General features: G+C 35.5%; 1 protein-coding gene across 7 annotated transcripts in view; it reads left to right on the forward strand.

Annotated features, from left to right (window-relative positions):
- MAP3K13 (mitogen-activated protein kinase kinase kinase 13) overlaps positions 1-18,554 on the forward strand; it is a 210,433-nt gene that overhangs the window by 42,378 nt on the left and 149,501 nt on the right. For 2 of the 7 annotated variants that reach the window (XM_077117782.1, XM_077117786.1), the window contains exon 1: positions 5,585-9,009. The exons of the other annotated variants lie outside the window; for them this stretch is intronic. The gene's annotated coding sequence lies outside the window, so the exon portion shown is untranslated. Of the gene's footprint in view, positions 1-5,584; positions 9,010-18,554 lie in introns of those variants that run through there. 7 annotated transcript variants of the gene reach the window in all.

An 18,554-nucleotide genomic window follows, 5' to 3' on the forward strand; every position in this document is an offset into this window, starting at 1 on the left:
AGAAAAACCAATAAGCAAATTTATCTGGAAGGGCAGAGTGCCCCGAATAGCTAAAAGTATCCTGAGGAAAAAAAATGAAGTCGAAGGTCTCACACTATCTGACTTTAAGGGGTACTATGAAGCTACAGTAGTCAAAACAGCATGGTGCAGGCATAAAGATAGATATACTGACCAATGGAATAGAATAGAGTGTTCAGATATAGACCCTCTCATCTATGGACAATTGTTCTTTGATAAGGCAGTCAAGCCAACTCACCTGGGACAGAACAGTCTCTTCAATAAATGGTGCCTAGAGAACTGGATATCCATATGCAAAAAAAATGAAAGGGGACCCATATCTAACACCCTATTAAAAATTAACTCAAAATGGATCAAAGACCTAAAAATTAGATCTAAGACCATAAAACAGTTAGAAGAAAATGTAGGGAAATATCTTATAAATCTTATACTAGGAGGTGGTTTCCTAGACCTTACACCCAAAGCAAGAGTATTGAAGAAATAAATAAATAAATGGGAACTCCTCAAAATTAAACACTTTTGCTCATCAAAGAACTTCATCAAGAAAGTAAAAAGACAGCCTACACAATGGGAAAAAATATTTGGAAACGATATATCAGATAAAGGTGTAGTATCCAGAATTTATAAAGAGATTGTTCAACTCAACAACAAAAGAAGACAAACCAATTACAAAATCGGCAAAAGACTTGAACAGACACTTCTCAGAAGAGGAAATACAAGTGGCCAAAAGGCACATGAAGAGATGCTCAACTTCCCTGACTATTAGAGAAATGCAAATCAAAACCACAATGAGGTATCATATCACACCACCAGAATGGCCACTTTCAATAAAACAGAAAGTAACAAGTGCTGGAGAGGATGTGCAGAAAGAGGCACACGTATTCACTGTTGGTGGGAATGTCAAATGGCACAACTGCTGTGGAAGGCAGTTTGGTGGTTCCCCAAAAAACTAAATATAGAATTGCCATATGACCCAGCAATACTATTGCTAGGTATCTACTCAGAGGACATGAGGACAAGTACACAAACATACATTTGCACACCAATGTTTATAGCAGCATTATTTACAATTGCAAAGAGATGGAAACAGTCAAAATGTTCATCAACAGATGAATGGCTAAACAAACTGTGGTATATACATACAATGGAATATTATGCAGCCGTAAGACAGAATAAAGTTATGAAGTATGTAACAACATGGAGGCACCTTAAGGATATTATGCTGAGTGAGATTAGCCAGAAACAAAAGGACAAATACTTTATGGTCTCACTGATATGAACTGACATTAGTGAATAAACTTGGAGAATTGGTAACAGAGACCATCAGAAGGTAGAAATAGGGTAAGATATTGGGTAATTGGAGATGAAGGGATACAGATTGTGCAACGGGACTGAATATAAAAACTCAGAAATGGACAGCACAATATTACCTAACTGTAATACAATTATGTTAAAACACTGAATGAAGCTGAATGTGAGAATGAAAGAGGGAGGAGGGCTGGTGGCACAAATGAAATCAGAAAGAAAGATGATAAAGAATGAGATGGTATAATCTAGGAATGCCTAGAGTGTATAATGATAGTGATTAAATGTACAAATTTAAAAATGTTTTTGCATGAGGAAGAACAAAGGAATGTCATTACTGCAGGGTGCTGAAAATAGATGGTATTAATATTTTAAAATTTTACCTTATGTGTGAAACTAAAGCAAAAAATGTTTATTTAGTACAAAATTTATATTTTGACTAGTGCATTTCCTAATATAACTTATGTAGACAGCTTAATTGAACACTATAAGTACATGAAACCTTGAGTAGGATATGAGATTTTGTTGGTTTGTCCAGAGTGATGCCCCGATAAATCCCACAGTGATTTGAACAGTGAATAAAAAAGTATTTGCAAAGTCCCCTTTGGGGAATGGTGAGAAAGGGGGAAAATTCAACTTCCCCAAGTTGAATTCTTGATATTCTCACAAGCAGTGTGGACAACCAAAGCTATAGGCTGAGCTCCCAGTCTTGGGGTTTCTTCATATGAAACTTGACCCCACAGATGATAGGTCAAGCCTACTTAAAATTAGGCCTAAGAGTCACCCTCAAGAGAACCTCTTTTGTTGCTCAGATGTGGCCTCTCTTTCCAGCCAACACAACAAGCAAACTCACCACCTTCCCCCTGTCTGCATGGGACATGACTCCCAGCGGTGAGGACCTTCCTGGCAACATGGGACAGAAATCCTATAATGAGCTGAGACTCAGCATCAAGGGATTGAGAAAACCCCTAGAATGAGCTGAGACCCAGCATCAGGGGATTGAGAAAACCCCTAGAATGAGCTGAGACTCAGCATCAGGGGATTGAGAAAAACTTCTTGACCAAAAGGGGGAAGAGTGAAATGTGACAAAATTAAGTGTCAGTGGCTGAGAGATTCCAAACAGAGTCGAGAGGTTATCCTGAAGGTTATTCTTATGTATTAAATAGATATCACCTTGTTAGTCAAGATGTAGTGGAGAGGCTGAAGGGAACTGCCTGAAAATGTGGAGCTGTGTTCCAGTAGCCATGTTTCTTTTTTTTTTTTTTAACAAATTTTTTTTTATTAATTAACGGAAAAAAAGAAATTAACCCAACATTTAGAAATCATACCATTCTACATAGTTTCTTGATGATGATTGTATAGTGATGTAGCTTTCAAAGTGTGACTGTGTGATTGTGAAAACCTTGTGTCTGATGCTCATTTTATCTACCTTATCAGTAGATGAGTAAAACATATGGAATAAGGATGAATAATAGGGGGAACAAATGTTAAAATAAATTTAGAGTGAATTGCTGGTGATCAGTGAGGGGGGTGGGTGGGGGGTATGGTATGTATGAATTTTTTTCTGTTTTCTTTTTATTTCTTTTTCTGAATAGATGCAAATGTTCTAAGAAATGGTCTTGATGATGAATATGCAACTATGTGATGATATTGTGAATTATTGATTATATATGTAGAATGGAATGATCAAAAGTTATAAATGTTTGCATTTTTTGGTATTTAAAAAAATTTTTAAATTAAAAAACAAAAAAGAACTTCTTTATCAATATTTACCAACCCTTTTCATGTTTTAGCACACATAGAAAATGATAGATAATATTTGTAAACACATTGGATTAAAGGAATGAAACCATGCCTCTGGCCAGGATGCTTTTACTTGGCTGGAGAGCTGAGAGCATGCATCTGGGCACACCTGTAACCATTTCATTATACACTAGGGTGCTTTGGCATACCAGTTAGGAACCTCTGCTAGGGTGTTTGTCTGGGAGTTGGGTTGCTGGTTGTACGTATATGCTTCTTCAACTTTTCTAGGTAATGCCTAATTGCATGGTAGTATTAGTTATTCTGTTTAATAGACAGCTAGGGTATTTCTATCAATTCACATTCCCTGAATTTTATTTTAAAGCAAAAATGGAATAATTGAGAATTCTCCCAACCTCGTGATTATGGAGGTCATTACTTATCTTCTTTGTGAAGTATTTTTTGGTAATTTTCCATTTGAGGCCATAGTTCATAAATTTATTTTTTCGAATTAGAAGTGTCCTGAATTTTAATAGCATATACTTATTTCAGCAAAGGTAATCATTGTGTCAGTGATTCTCAAATTTCCACCCAAGTATCCCCTATGGAAGTAAAAAGTAAATTTGTAGCCCTAAAAGTTAGGAAGTGGCCACCTATAAATAAATTGTATGCTTGAAATCTCAGGATTTGTCTTCAAAACTTGTGCAAATTTTGCATTTTATCTCTGTTTCAATATATTTTCCTCCAAACAAAGCTAATACCACAAAAAGATCCATCCCGTGGCTTCAGTACCCCAGTATGAGAAGCATGGTCATAAATGAAATCCTATTTCCCAAATAACTTTAAATCAGAAATGCTTTCTTGTAGGACAATTTTTGCTTCTGTAAAAATTGGTTTCATTAAGGCTTTTCTGAAACTGTCAGAGGTCTCTTGTGTGACTTCCTTTTACCATCAGTGATTTCTCTCTCTCTCTTTTAACCATCTTGTGGTCTTTTTTTATATCCTCATTTTCCTGGACAGTATATTTGATGGAACCTTTCTTCTTAGGTCTTCCTTTTATCTCAGTTTCTAGGAAATTGTATTATCCTTTTCATGAATCTTTGGTCATCATTTCCTTGCCTTCTTTGCTACTATTCTCTTCCCTTAATTGTCCCACAGCTCAGTTTTGACCTCTCCTTCCACACTTCATATCACCCTCACTATTCCACTTTTGTCCTCAGTTCTAGTTTGCTAGCTGCTGGAATGCAAGATACCAGAAATGGAATGGCTTTTATAAAGGAGAATTTATTTATTAAAAATTTTTTTTTGGCATGGGCAGGCTCTGGAAATCGAATCCGGGTCTACAGCTCGGCAGGCAAGAATTCTTGCCACTGAGCCACCATTGCACCACCCAAGGGGAATTTAATACGTTGCTAGTTTACAGTTCTAAGGCTATTAAAATGTCCCACTTAAAGCAAGTCTATAGAAATGGCCAATCTAAGGCATCCAGGGAAAGATGATTTGATTCAAGAAGGCTGATGAAGTTCTGGGTTTCTCTCAAGTGGAAAGGCATAGGCAAACACAGTGGCGTCTGCTGGCTTTCTCTCCAGGTCTCTTGTTTCATGAAGCTCCCCGGGAGGCGTTTTCCTTCTTCATCTCCAAAGGTCACAGGCTGGTGACTCTCTGCTTCTCATGGCTATGTCATTGTGAAGCTTCCTCCAAAATGCTTCCTCTTTTAAAGGATTCCAGTGAAGTAATCAAAACCCACCTGGAATGGGTGGAGACACATCTCCACTCAATCAAGTTTAATACCCGTACTTGATTGAGTCAGATCTCCATGGAGATAATCTAATTAAAATTTCCAGCATGCAGTGCTGAATAGGGATTAGAAGAAATGGCTGTCTTTACAAAATGGGGTTAGGATTAAAACATGGCTTTTCTGGGGTACATAAATCCTTTCAAACCAGCACATCGTCTCATCTGAATTCTTGTCTTATATATCCAAATGCTTTTGGACAAATCTACTGGGATGTTTCAGGGTCACTTCATACTTGGCATTATAAACTCCCTGTTGCTTCTTCATTCCCTTGCAAAGTCCCTGGCATAGTAGGTACCAATAAATATTTGTTGAATGAATGACTTAAGTGAATCTCATTTCACTTCAAACCAACGCTCTTCTAATTGCCATTCTTTATAACTGGTATCACTGTTCTCATCTCTAATATTGCAAACATTTTGTTGATATTTTTCTTTTGAAGTGTATCTTACATCCATGTTAATTATTTGTCTCTTCATGACTTTTACCGTAACGTAGGCTTGTCACATCTCAGGCCAACATTATGCCCACAGTTTCCCATCTGGCCTCTTTGGTTCTAATCTCTCCTCTCTCCAAGCCATTTTTTCCCTAGCTGCGGTAACAACTTTTCAAAAGTCTATTTATTTATTGTTTTAAAAATCTTTTAATTTTTGGATTTATTTATTGTTTTAATAATCTTTTAATTTTGGGAGTCATTTTTTATTTACAGAAAAATTGCAAAGGTAATACAGGAAGTTCCTGTATAAATTTCACCTAGTTTCTCCAAATGTTAACATCTTATATATTATGATTCAATTGTCAAAACCAAGAAATTAACATTAATACTTGCCTATTACCAAACTCCTGACTCTCACTTCACCAATTTTTCTACAACTCTCACCAGTTTTTCTGCAACTGTCCTTTTTGTATTTCAGGATGTAATTCAAGTACTACATTGCACTTAGTATGTCTATTTATTTATCAATAGGTAATCCCAGCCTTGGTAAAAATTTAGAAAGGACAACATTATCTGTAAGTCTCTTTCCTATCCCCTGAGTCCCAGCCATCCAGTCTCTTTTTCTAGAGACAGCCCACTCTTCCTGGTTTCTTGGGTATTCTTGCAGAGATTCTCAGATTGCACACAAACACATTCTTTAAGCACACACACAAATACCTGCATTCTAAATATACTGCTCTGTACCTTGTATTTTTATATACTTAATATAAATTTGCATGTGAGTATATTTTTTGTTATTGCTGGGTGAAAGAATATATGCATTTATAACTTTGATTGCCTGTTTGTTCTTCAGAGTTTCTACCAATTTATCCTCTCATAATTTCCCCACAACCTCATCGACATTGTCTTATGAGACTTTTTTTGTGGGGGAAAGGGGTGCATGGTCCCTGAATCAAACCCAGGTCTTCCGCATGGAAGGTGAGCATTCTATCACTGAACCATCCATGCATCCTATGAAACTTTTTGAACTTTGCCAATTTATAGACTAAAATGTAAGTTAAAATTAGGTTGTTGTACTTTCAATTTGCATTTCTCCTATAATGATGAAGTTAGGTGTCTTCATATTCCAGGGCATTTATTTTTCTTCTGTGAACTATCTGTTGATATATTTTGCCCATTTTTCAGTGATATTGTTAATATTATTAAAGTTTTCCTTTTATTACTTTATTCTCTTGCTTTAAAATCTTCTAATTCTTCCTGTTTTTTTTTTTTATATATTAAGTTGAAATCCTAGCTCCCTTTTCAAGGCTTTACATCATATTATTCAACTCCACTTTTACATTTCTTTCCAACAAACAACCACTGCTCTAATTAGTCTGGTCTTCTCACTCTCCCAGAGGCACACAGTGCTCATTCCTTCAGCCATGCTTTTATTCATAATGATTCCCTTCTTTTCCTTTTTTGAGACAGAGTTCAGTGTCACTGTGTACAATTGAGTAAACTTCTCCTTAATCTCAAGTAGAATTCCAGAAAGAATAATTAACTGGTAATTTTAATCTCTTAAAAGAAAATGATAATCACTAAGAGCCAGCACTGAATTACCAAAAAACAAAAACAAAAATAGACAACATCCAAAAACAAAAGACAAAAACATCTGTTCATATAAACTAACCATATTCCCATTTCCAGTAGGGTTCTAGTGGATTGATATGCTGTAAACACACCTTTATTTATTAAGGCATTTGAGTCTCCTGATCTGTTTGAGGAACCCATAAAATGTAAATCATGTGAGAGTAGATGGTTTTGTAGCTGATCAAACATGTGTACCCCTGAAGTATTTGTACCTGGACCAGTATCAAACTAAAGAAGTTTCTAATAACAGGTTCTAGAACTCTGTTCTTGACCTTGACTATTCATTGTTATTTACTAATAACTTGGATGAAATCATGGGCATTAAATAGATTCAGTTAGGCTAAAAAGGATACTTCCCATGACAGAGGACAGAGGTGTAAGTCAAAATGATCTTAATAGTTTGGAAGGATCTAATTCGAGGTGCTACATTGAAATCTCAGGATTACAATGTAAGGTGAAATTTAACAGGGTTGTATTTTAAAGTTTTGCGTTTCATCTCCAAAATTAGTTGAAAAAATAATTAGGGTACAGTCAGGTACCTGGTTTAATGGAAATTTGTGTAAAGAAGATTCAGGAGTCCACTAAGGGAAGTGTATAATGCATCTATGAATCTAAAACAATCTTGAGTTGCCTTTTAAAAGTATATCATCCACATTAAGGAATTTGTTAGTTCCACCATTATCATTCTCTTCTTCAGACTCATTTGGAGTATTCTCTTCAGTTTTGGGTATAATATTTTAAAAGGGTCATTTTGAAATTGATTGTATTTTTTATTGCTGCCATAACAAATTATCATAAATTTAGTGTCTTAAAACAACACACATTTATTATCTTACAGTTCTGTAGGTCAAAACTCCAACAAGGGTCTCACTGGACTGAAGCCAAGGTGTCAACAAGGCTTCATTCCTTTCTGGAAGCTCTAGAAGAGAATCTGTTTCCTTGTCTTTTCCAACTTTAAGAGGCTACTTTCATTTCTTGGCTTATAGCTCCCCTCTTTCTGTCTTCAAAGCCAGCAGCAAGAGCTGGTGAAGTTCTCATGTCACATCTCTCTGACCACAGCCGGAAAAGATTCTTCTCTTTTAAGGATTGATGTGAATCTAGGATCATCTCTTCATCTCAAGGTCACAAATCTTATTCACATCTGCAATGTTCCTTTTACCATGTTTGGTAAAACAGTCACAGGTTCTGGGAATTAGTGCCTATTGTGGAGCATCACTGGGTGCTGAAGGAGCCAAATTAGATACAGAGAATCAGATTAAGAAGAACTGAAATATGATTGAGCTTAAAATGTATTACCTGGGAGAGAATGAAATAATGCTTATAAAGTGATTTGTGCATTAAGTATATAGTGAGGGGTTGCTGCTTCAAAGACTAATGGTACAAATTAAAGAAATTTAGTAGGTGAGGTGGGAAGATGCTAAGGGTTGGGGAAGGAGATGAAGCAACATAAAATTTACCTTGCAAAAACAGAGTTTGGGATTCAGGTTCTCAGTTTACATTAGTTCTGTAGGTGGTACGAATGTCAGAAAGCAGGACATTTAGCAAGAATTCTGCATTATTTCTCTAACTATAAGAATTGGGAAGAATGAAGGGGCACTATAATAAAGAAGCAGATTTCTGGCCTCTTTCTGCCATTATTGCACAGTGTACAGATTCTGAGGAGGAAGGAAAACTTTTATAAAAGAAAGTAAGATTTTAGAAGCTCAAATAACTATCCATTTTGTTTTGTTTTGTTTTCTTCAGTAGAAATATATGGGAAGGAAATCCCCTCAAAACCAAAACCCAGCCAAAAGAGATTTGAGATTTTCCAGGTTTTGCCTGTAATCTCCCTTACATTTGTCTTTTTAAACACGTTGAACTCTACCTTTGAGACGTTACTGATAAGCAGTTACCAAGCAGGAGTTAAATTAACAAACCCTCCCACCTTGCTCTGTTGAGTGGTAGCTTCCAAGGCCACTGTAAATGTATATCAGTGTGAACCAGATCCAAAAACAGCCAGGAAGGGAACAAAGTTTAGTCTGTGAGGAAATAGGCGGCTGCTGGTTGTTTCATACCGTCTATCCAGACTTCGGCTTGCTGTGGTGTAAGTAGTTTTGTTTTGTTTTGTTTTCTTTAAATTTTATGACATTGCAATATAAAAAAGTATTGTTAAGAATAATTTCCATCTAATATTAAATCATGGTCCTAACTGGTTCTAAACCATGTGTACTAGACCTAAATGAAGGAAAGTTTCAGCATTTCATAAGGAATTCTATTAAAAAGAACAAAAAGGAAAGCCGAGACATTTTTCAGCAAGTGTTCTGCTAAAACAGGCCTTCCTTGCATAAAATCGTTTTTAATCTCTGGAGTGAAGGTATTTACAGTCAGAAAATAAACATGAGTGAATATAATCTGGTGCCCAGAGACTGATTGTTTCTAAGTAGTGCTTGGATTTCTCCTCAATGTTCTTTTCAGTTGCTTTTCCTTTAGTTTAGGTTCATGTTATCAATTTATTTTAGCAAATATTTACTTGTCTCTTAGGTAATTAAACTAGAAATTTTGATGTTCAAAGAAATTAAATGAATGAGAATGAAGTAGAACTTAATGTGGTGTACTAAGATGTTAGGATCCTAGATTTCAGAGCAGTAGACGTGTTTTCAAAGAGCAGGAACTTTGTGAAATGGATGGAAGTGGGAAACAATATCAGAAATTTCATGCAATTTTGGGGAAATTGGTTTTGACAGACTTTGACATCTGTACTAATTTCTCACACTGAACTATCAGTATATGGTGTGTAAAACAGGTTTCATATACGAAATTAGAGATGCTGTGTGTCAATGATCATAGTTCTATGTTGAGATTAGGATTCCAGAAACTACATACACATCATTACACAAACATATTGACTTTATTGAGTGCAGCTATGAGAATGTTAAGGTTGCATTCGGTACTGAAAAGACTGATTATTTTCTATTTCCCTATTACCACAATGTGTGTAAAAAAAAAAAACGGCCTTGGTGGGTGGGCCATGCTGGCTCACCAGGCAGAGTTTTTGCCTGCAATGCTGGAGACCCGGGTTCGTTTCCCGGTGCCTGCCCATGCATAAAAAAAAAAAAAAAAAACCAACCTTGGTAATAACAGTTTTATGGAATTGAACATAAAAACAAAGTTTGATGGTTAACATATTGTGCAAAAGTTAAAAATCACTTAGGGAATGCTGAGGAGAGAGATTATTTATATAAAAGTTCACTGGATTTTCCCTTTCCTCTATCTTTATCTTAGACTTTAGGGACACTCAGCCTATTTCTCTAGCTTGCTTATTTGTATTGTACCAAACATGAGTGCAGACTCAGTATTGATCCCTACTGATTCTTGGTGGGATAGAAGCCCAGGACACAGTGTCCTAAGCAGGCTTTCTAATTGTAAGGAAAGAAAAACCTTTATTCGCCCTGTAAATTGCTGAATCTCACTGGTTCTAAATTCTTAAACTGATTAATTTCCCCACCTCAATAGCCTCTGCTGAGCCACTTATTTAGTTGTTAGTTCATGGGGTGGGAATAGGTAGGTGGTGGTGGTGATAGGGTCCTGGGAAAGGAATCAGCATGACAGGTGACACTATTTACCAGGAATCAGCTACTTGCTAACTGGATTTGAAATATTTCAGTCTTCTGACAACCTGGAAGGCCAAACACCCTGGAAGGTGCATGTACTGGCTGAATCTTAAACAAGCCAGTTTAGGGTTTTTTCTTTAAAACCCCAATAGCTCCTTATAAAAGCAGCAAAATCCTTGCTTATATCCTACAAAGTGCACATAATCTGGATTCTGACATCTGTTTTATATCCTTACCTTCCATTGTTCTCCTCACTCAATGAGTTCTTCAACTATGTTAAGTGTTTTTGCTGTTTCTGGAACACGTCAAGGTTGTTCTGCCTCAGGGCCTTGGCTACCTGGAAAGCTCTGCCCTACATTGTTTCCTCCCTCACTTCGTTTGGGTCTCTACTTTAAGGCCTGCTCCTCAGAGATGCCTTCCCAGAGTCCTTATCTAAAATAGCATACCACCCCACATCTCCCACATCACTGTTTTCCCCTTTATCTGGATTTACTTTTTATAAATATCCACCTTGCATTATCCATTGTTAAATTTATTTTTTAAATAAATTATACATATATAATATTTATTTGGTCTATCCCACTAGAATGTAAGTACTAAAAGGGCAAGAACTTTGTCTCACCCAGCACTGTATTGCTGTATTGCTGAGGACCAGAATGGTGTCTACTTGACATATAGTGGGCACTTGGCAAATACTTATTTTATAAATAAATTACTGTCAAATGGTGCCATTTATTTTAAATTTATTTTTAAGCATAGGAATTCTTAACTTAATGTTTTGAATAGGTGATATATTCACATTGTTTAAAGACCAAAGGGCACACATTGGACAGTCTTTGCCTCTCACCAGTCCCTATCTATTCAGTTCCCATTCAGTGCCTCCCAACATCTGTTATTATTTTTCCATGTATCCTTCTGGAGTTTCTTGTAAGGAGTATATTTAAGAAAATGTAAAAGTGTAAGTAGATTCTTATTTTCCCTCTCTTTTCACATACTGTTATATATTCTCTTAATTGTTTTGCTTCTATATTAATATATATATATTGAATCTCTTTCCATATCAGTACATAGAGATTGTCAACATTTTTAAATAGCTGCACAGTATTCCATTGTGTTGAAATACTATAATTTATTTAGCCAATCACCTGGTGATGAGCATTTTGGTTGTTTCCAATATCTTGCTTTTTTCTTTTGCATGGGTAGACACCGGGAATTGAACCCAGGTGTCCAGCATGGCAGGCAAAAACTCTGCCTGCTGAGCCACCGTAGCCTGCTCCAATATCTTGCTTTTGTCAACATGAAGTTCATAACATTGTACATATGATTTCTCATATACTTTTAGTATGTCTGTATGATAATTTTCCAAAGTAACAATTACTGGATCAACAGGTATGCTAGAAATGGCCCAATTACCTTCCCTAGAGATTGAACCAATTTATACTCTCAGCAACATCCTGTTTTCCATATCCTTGCTGAGAGTGTTATCAGACTTTTGAATTTTGTCAATCTGTTAGGTTAAAAATGCTTCAATTGTGGTTTTAGTTTCTATATTTGTATTTATGTCATATGAGTGGGGTTGAGCATCTTTTCATATTTAAGAGAAACTTTTTTTTTCTGTGAACTGTTCATATTCTTTGCTCTTCATGGAATTGTTTCTATTACTAATTTGATGGTATTTTTAGTTCTTGTGCTTTTGAGTTTTCCAGATTTATAAGCCAGTGGTTCTGGGTACCAGCTCTGGAATAAAACTACTTGAGTTTGAGTTCTAGATTTATTAGTAGCTATGCAATCTTGACTGGGCGAGTTATTGAATCTTTTTGAGCCTCAGTTGTTGTTTTTATTTGTAAAATAGAAATAACATTGGATTGTTATAAGAATTAAATGAGATGTTTGTATTAAGTATTTATTATAAGGCCAATATGATAAAGCAAGAGAAAAATGGCATAAAGTTCAGGAAATAAGCAAAACTGTCATTATTCACCCAGAACATGATTGTATACATAGAAACTCTATGAAATCTTTAAAATGTAAGTTCAATTGATTTTTATGAAGGTGGCAAGTCAATACAATGGGGAAAGAATAGTTTTCTTAATATGTTGCTAGAACAAATTTCTTTAGGGAAAAAAATGAAACTTCACCCCTTTCTCACTCTATACACAATAATTAAATAGACATGGATCATACACCTAAATATAAACTCAAAACAAGAAAGCTTATAGAGAAAAACAGAGAATACCTTTGCAGCCTTGGAGTATGCAAAAATTGCTTGGGCAGGACACTGAAAGTACTAACTATAAAAGTAAAACAATGATTAAATAAATGTCATTAAAAGTAATTTTTTCTGCTCATTTAAAGACACGGTCTAGGAAATCTAACAGAAATGCAGACAGGAAAAAATATTCATTGCATTTATATCAGATAGAGGACTTGTATACAGAATATATAAAGAACAAAATAAAAACAGAATGAACCTATTTTTTTTAATTGACAAAAGGCTTCACAAATAAAGATATATGGATGACTAATAAGTACTTGAAAAGTTGCCCAATATCATTAATCAGGCTAACACAAATTAATACCGCAGTGTACCATTTCACATCCACTAAAATGGCTACAATGAAAAAGATTGGCCACACCAAATATGGGCAAAGAGTTGGAGCAATTGGAATTCTCATTGCTGGCAGGAGTATTAATGTTTGGCAGTTTCTTATTAAAGTAAATATACACCTATCCTGTAATTCAGTATCTTGTTCCAAGAGAAACAAAAACATATCTCCACAAAAGACATGTACAAAAATATTCATAGTTTAATATTTTTGAAAATTTAGAGATAGGAAATGCAAATTTAGAGATAGCCTCAAGCTGGAGATAATGTAAGTGTCTAACAACAGGAAAATGGATAAACAAATTGTGAAATGTTCATACAATGGAATACTACTCGGCAATAAAAAGGAATTACCAATACATGTAGCGCTGTGGATGAATCTTAAAAACATTGCCTTAAGTAAAAGAAGCGGAATTCAGAGTATACCATATGTGTGTGGATATATGTGTGAATACTGTGTGTGTTTGTGTGTGAGAGAGAGAAGTCAAAGAACAGACAAAATTTATCTACAGTAAGAGTATAAAAGGTGGTTGTTCTGGAGAAGAGAAGAGGAATTGATTGGAAAGGAACCGGAGAGAACTTTCTGTTGATGAACATGGTTAGTTCTGTTGCGATGAAAATGTTTTGAGTGGGGGTTGTACAAAAATATTAAATTGTCAAAATTAAAATGAAAAGTAAAACCAAAAACTTTCCCACAGGAAAACTACAGGCCTAGGTTATTTCCCTCATAAATTCTATCAAACATTTAGGAAAAAATAATACTAATTATTTTCAAGCTTTTTCAGAAATAAAAGTAGAACATCTCCCAATTCTTTTTATAGGCAAGCAAAACCCTGCTACCACAATCTGACCAAAATATTGCAAGAAGGAAAACTATACACCAATATGTCTCATGAATTTGACTGCAAAATCCTTAACAAGACATTAGCAAATCAAATCCTGCAATATATATAAAACGGGTAATAGATTATAAACAAGTGAGGTTTAACCAAGGAATGCAAAGTTGATTTAAAATTCAAAAATCACTATAATTTGCTATATTAATAGAATGAAAAGAAAAAAAGACATGATAATCTCAATAGAAGGAGAAGGATTTGCAAAATTTAACATCCATCAAGATAAAATCACTCTGAAAACTAGAATTAGGAAGGAATTCTATCTTCAATCTGATGAAGGGCATCTATGAAAAACCTAAAGCTAACACCATTAAGGGTAAATATTAAATGATTTCAGGACTAAGGTAAGGGTTTTCATTCTTACCACTTTTTCCCCCAGTCTTCTATTCAAAACTATACTGGAGATCCTAGCCAGTACAATAAGACAAGGAAAAGGCATACAGATTGGAAGGAAAAAGGAAAACTTTCTTTATTTGCAGATGATAAAGCTGTGAATTTACAAGGCAACTACTAGGAGTAATTAGTGAATTTAGCAAGATTGTAGAGGTTAGAAGGCCACTATGCAAACTTCAGTTGTGTTTTTATATACTCGCAACAAACAATTAGAAAATTAATTATGAATTCCATTTATAATAGCAAGACTTCTACATTGAAAAGTACAAAATACATGAATTGGGAATGTCAATATTGTTAAGATGATAGATCTTCTCAAATTGATCCATAGCTTCAAGCAATCTGGATAAAATCTCAACAAATTGTTTATAGACATTGACACATTGAAAACTTTCTATGTAAGAGTGAAGGCCCTAAAATAGTCAATATAATTGAAAAAGAAGAAAGCTGGAGGAGTATGCTACCTGATTTCAAGAGAGTGTGGAATTAGAGCAATGGTAGGTAAATAGATGAGCAGAACAGAATAGAGTCCAAAAATAGACCCACATATAAATATATGACCAACTAACTTTAAACAAGGATTCAAAGGCAAGTCAATAGGGAAAGAAAAGTATTTTTAATAAATCTTGCTGAAATTCAATCCCTTTCTGACTCCATATATAAAAATTGATTTGAGATGGATTATAGACTTAACAGTTAAAGCTTAAACTATAGAGCTTCTAGAAGAAAATATAGTTTAATATTTTTGCAAATTTAGAGATAAGCAATGCAAATAGCATAAGCCATAAAAGGAGAAAATTGATGAATTAGATTTCATCAAAATTAAAAATGTCTACTGTTTGAAGGATAAGAAAATGAAGAGACAAGCCACCAACAAAGAAGAAATATTCACCCTAAATTTTTGCCGAACAAAGAATCTGTATTCAGAATAAACAATTCTTACAATTCATTAATAAGATAAACAATTCAATTTTTTAGAAGGGCAAAGACTGGGATAGATACTGGTGCCAGTTTGAAAGGATATATGTACCCTAGAAAAGCCATGTTTTAATCCTAATCCCATTTTGTAAAGGCAGCCGTTTCTTCTAATCCCTATTCAGTATTGTATGTTTGAATCTGTAATTAGATCGTCTCCCTGTTGATGTGACTCAATCAAGAGTGGTTGTTAAAATAGTGAAATGTACAATGTACAAATTTTAAAAATGTTTTTGCATGAGGAAGAATAAAGGAATATCATTATTGCAGGGTGCTGAAAATAGATGGTAGTCAATATTTTAAAATGTCACCTTATGTGTGAGACTAAAGCAAAAAATGTTTATTTGTTATAAAATTTATATTTTGATTAGAGCATTTCCTAATATGACTCATGTAGATAGTTTGATTGAACATCATAAGTACTTGGAATCTCAGGTAGGACATGAGATTTTGTTGGTTTGTCCAGAGTGATGCCCCGATGAATCCCAGAGTGATTTGATCAGTGAGTGGAAAAGTATTTGCAAGCCCCATTCGGGGAATGGTGAGAGCGGGGAGAAATTCAACTTCCCTAAGTCGAATTCTTGATATTCTCACAAGCAGTGTGGACAACCAAAGCTATGGACTGAGCTCCCAGTCTTGGGGTTTGTTCATATGAAACTTAACCCCACAAAGGATAGGTCAACCCTACTTAAAATTTAGGCCTAAGAGTCACCCCCAAGAGAGCCTCTTTTGTTGCTCAGGTGTGGCCTCTCCCTCCAGCCAACAAGACGAGCAGTCTCACCACCCTCCCCCTCTCTGTGTGGGACATGACTCCCAGGGGTGTGTACCTTCCTGGCAACGTGGGGCATAGATCCTGGAATGAGCTGAGACTCAGCATCAAGGGACTGAGAAAAACCCTAGAATGAGCTTAATCAAGCGATTAAGACAACCTTCTCAACCAAAAGGGGGAAGAGTGAAATGAGACAAAGTGTCAGTGGCTGAGAGATTCCAAACAGAGTCGAGAGGTTATCCTGGAGGTTATTCTTATGCATTAAGTAGATATCACCTTGTTGTTCAAGATGTAGTGGAGAGGCTGGAGGGAACTGCCTGAAAATGTAGAGCTGTGTTCCAGTAGCCATGTTTCTTGATGATGACTGAACAATGATATAGCTTTCACAACGTGACTCTGTGAATGTGAAAACCTTGTGTCTGATGCTCCTTTTATCTACCATATCAACAGAAGAGTAAAACATATGGAATAAAAATAAATAATAGGGGGAACAAATGTTAAAATAAATTTAGTTTGAAATGCTAGTGGTAAATGAAAGTGAGGGATAAGGGGTATGGTATGTATAACTTCTTTTTCTCTATTATCGTTTTATTTCTTTTTCTGTTGTCTTTTTATTTCTTTTTCTAAATCGATGCAAATGTTCTAAGAAATGATGAATATGCAACTATGTGATGATATTAAGAATTACTGATTGTATATGTAGAATGGAATGATATCTTAATGTTTTGTTTGTTAATTTTTTTAATTAATAAAAAAAGTTAAAAAAAGAATTACAGATTATATATGTAGAATGAACTGATATCTTATTGTTTTGTTTGTTTGTTGTTAATTTTTTTTAATTAATAAAAAAAAGAGTGGTTGTTACGCTGGATTAGAAGGAGACGTGTCTCTACCCATTCAGGTGGGTCTTGATTAGTTTGCTGGAATCCTGTAAAAGAGAACGACAAGAGAGAAAGCCAGGAGATTCAGAGAGAGCAGAGAATGCTGCAGCACCAAGAAGCAGAAAGTCCACCAGCCAGTGACCTTTGGGAATGAAGAAGAAAAACGCTTCCCAGGGAGCTTCATGAAACAGGAAGCCAGGAGAGAAAGCTAGCAGATGGCACTGTGTTTGCCATGTGCTCTTCCAGCTGAGAGAGAAGCCCTGACTGTGTTCGCCATGTGCCTTCTCACTTAGAGAGAAACCCTGAACTTCATTGGTCTTCTTGAACCAAGGTATTTTTTCCTGGATGTCTTTGATTGGACATTTCGATAGGCTTGTTTTAATTAGGACATTTTCTCGGCCTTAGAACTGTAAACTTGCAACTTATTAAATTCCCCTTTTAAAATGCCTTTCTGTTTCTGGCATGTTGCATTCTGGCAGCTCACAAACTAGAACAATACTTCATAAAAGAAGATTTGAATAGCTCATAAGCACACAAAATAGCTCATAAGCACACAAAAAGATATTTAATATCTCTGTCATCAAATATACCTGTATCAGATATACACCATGAGGTACCGCAACATGTACTAAAGTGACTACAACACTAGAACCGCAGACTGTTGGCAAGGATGTGGTGCTCTCATAATGCAGACGGGAGTGTAAAATGGATGTAACCACTTTAGAACACAGTTTGGCAGATTCGTTTGGTGTTAAGCATATACTTATCATATGACCCACAGTTCCACTCATAGGTGTTTAATCTAGAGAAATGAGAAGATATGTTCTCACACAAAGACAAGTGTTCATAGCCTCTTTTTTCATGAAAAGTCCTTACCGAAACAACCCAGACTCCTATCAACAGAAGAATGTATAAACAAATGGTGGTCTATTCATATGACGGAACACTATGTGATAATAACACAGAATGAACTCCTATAACATGCAACAATATAGATGAATTTCATAGTCATTTTGTTAAGCAAAAGAAGCCAGACACAGAATAGTACACATTACATGATTCCATTTGTATTTCAAGAATCAGGGGTGGGGGTGGGGTGCTTTTTCAGAAACAGGTTCCGAAGTTCTGATTATGTTCACCTGGAGGGGTGCCCTGGGTGCGACATTTTTAGTTAGCACTGCAAGGAGAATCTGATGTGGTTAGTCACAGGTATTGAAAGGTCGCATTTGGAGAAACAACCTCCTAGCATGTAGCAGATACTAAATATATGCTCAAAGACAAATGGAATAGGTGACATATATGATCGTTAATATGACAGGACTTAAGAGGAACTAGAAATGGCACCTGCTCAGAGTTATCTCCTTTACCAGTCTGTCACATATGTACCACCATTAAATTATTATTCCTTTGGATCAATATTTTCCAAAGTCTGTTAGGCAATACATAAATGAATGTCTTGTAGAAGTTTCTATGGTCAGGTAAATTTGAGCAATTCTGCTTGAATGAAATTAAACAAGCT

This window comes from Tamandua tetradactyla, chromosome 10, assembly GCF_023851605.1.
Source record: "Tamandua tetradactyla isolate mTamTet1 chromosome 10, mTamTet1.pri, whole genome shotgun sequence".
Classification (NCBI taxonomy): Eukaryota; Metazoa; Chordata; class Mammalia; order Pilosa; family Myrmecophagidae; genus Tamandua; species Tamandua tetradactyla.